Genomic DNA, 2447 nt, shown 5'->3' on the forward strand with positions numbered 1-2447 from the left:
GTACCATGGAATACCAAAAGAACAAACAAATCTGTGTTGGTAGAAGTACAGCTAGAATGCTCCTTAGAAGCCAGGATGGCCAGATGTCATCTCTCATTCCTCAGCCATGATCAAGCCAGTGCTTGATCAAGCTAATGCTTGATCAAGTGGAGGGTCTGTGAAAAAGAGGAAGACCCGCAATGAGATGGATTGGCACAATGTCAGAGGCTTTATGGCAGAGGTTTAATGATTGTGATGTTAGTGCAGGACCAGGCAGTGTTTTGTTCTGACTCAACAGCACCTAACAACAACTGTGAAATCTTAGGTGTGATACTAAATTGGCAACTGTTGATACAGTGTTAACGGAACATACTACTGTCCCTTAAGCTGATTGAATAGTTTAGTGACAATAGCATTTGTTTATCAACACAAGAATTTAGGAAGATATTTAATTAAAAATCACCTTACTTTGACTTCTTGTTGTTTGCTGTTGTTGTCAAATGCTGCCAAGTTGGTTCCGACCCACAACAACCCTGTATAATGTTTCCAAGGAGTGGCTGGTGAGATTGAACCGGCAACCTTGCAATCAAAATGACTTTGCATTTATCCACAGCACCACACCAGGACACCTAAGTGCTGTCAAATCAGTTCCGACTTTTAACAGCACTGTATAGGGTTTCTAAGGAGCAGCTGATTTGTTTGAACCACCAACTTTGCAGTTAGAAGTCCAGTGCTTATCCTACAGTGCCACAGCATGACACTTTATTTTGACTATGCACTAAAAAAATGTAACACAAACTAGGAAAAGTTTTCCTAGTCTGCTAACCACAGTTTGGATTATGATCAAAATATTCTTTTCCCTAGCCTGTGCTTTCATCTTTAACCTTTAGAAACCATTGGTATATATGAAAGATAAAAAAATAAGCTTGAAAAAGTATGTAATCCATCAGTTTATTTCATATCCATTAGATATGAGATTATGGTTTAATATAAGAACATAATAGAGTTTACAATCACATTAGAAACAATGACAGTAGGTTTTTTACTGGAGTCCTGGTGTGGCATTGTGGGCTAATGCGTCAGACTGCAAAGTCGTTTGAACTGCAATGTCGGTGGTTCACGCTCACCAGCTACTCCTTGGAAACACTATACAGGGTTGCTATAGGTCAGAATTGACTCGACGGCACTTAACAACAAAAAACATTCCTAGATTTAATGTTGTAGAAATAAGATTGTTAATATGGTGTTGGTGAGCACGTTCAAATTTTAATAAATTTCTTTATTTGTGGTAAAATTGCAAAATATCCAACACATCACTAAAAGAGTATATATAATAAATATCTATGAAAATTAAGTATTTAAACATATTGAAAATATCAGCCAGTTGAGTCAAGTCATGCTGTAATTCCTAGTTTATGCAATCGCAACTAACCAGGTGTTTGAAATCCTTAAATGATGTTGACCGAGTTTGCCTTGTTAAACAAGTCTGGATTCATTGCTACTAGTCTAAATAGACACTACATAAATGTTCCTCAGGCATATTGTGATATTACACAATGCATTACACATGCACACATATGTAGATAGTCTCCCAGTTACTGTTGGGTTGTGTTGAAAAAAATCTGTCAAACATTTTTTTGGCTTTCCAGTTGAAACAATGCCATCCATAGATGCTAAGCCTTAGGTTTACCCACAGAGTCTACTGAACTTAAAGTGCACCTGAAAGATAATACTGTACTTAGAACCAAACCATCAAGTACAATAAGCAGTGTTTGTCTTGGCAAATGCTTTCAGATTTCTAACTTGAGGTACCAGTACCATAGCTGACGTGCCTACTACAATGGAGGCAGGAGATCATTCAACTCCAAGCAATATTGGTAGATTTAACAGCTGTGAGCAGCAACACCAGAAGTCAAAAATTGGGGTTATTGACTGAGGAGGAGAGGCTGGGAAGAAACAGGTCAATGGGAGGTGAATTCCCATTATTATAAGCATACCACTGAATTATAAATTATTTGAGGTATTATTTGTTTTTAAATATATTTAAGGATTTGGAGTTTGACAAATGCAGGAGTTTAAAAATGACTTCTGTGATTTTCCGTGTAGTGGGAAAGTAGTTAAAGTCACTAATATACAATTCTTTCCAGGAATAAACTGATAGCTTGATCTGCATCCATGAATTAAAAGAAAAATTAGTACCATACGTTGAGAAAACTTCAGATCTTGGAATTAAAATCAACATAATGAATAACACAAAATATACTGAATAATCAATAAACATTAACTACTATTATTGTTGTTGTTATTAGGTTCTGTCTAGTAGGTCCTGAAGGAGCTCTGGTAGTGTAGTGGTTATGAGTTGGGCTGCTAATCTCAAGGTCAGCAGTTCAAAACTACCAGCAGTTCTGTGGAAGAAAGATGAGGCTTTCTGCTCCCATAAAGATTTACAGCCTTGCAAACCATAGCAC

The sequence above is a fragment of the Chrysochloris asiatica genome, unplaced genomic scaffold (assembly GCF_000296735.1).
Source record: "Chrysochloris asiatica unplaced genomic scaffold, ChrAsi1.0 scaffold00233, whole genome shotgun sequence".
NCBI lineage: Eukaryota > Metazoa > Chordata > Mammalia > Afrosoricida > Chrysochloridae > Chrysochloris > Chrysochloris asiatica.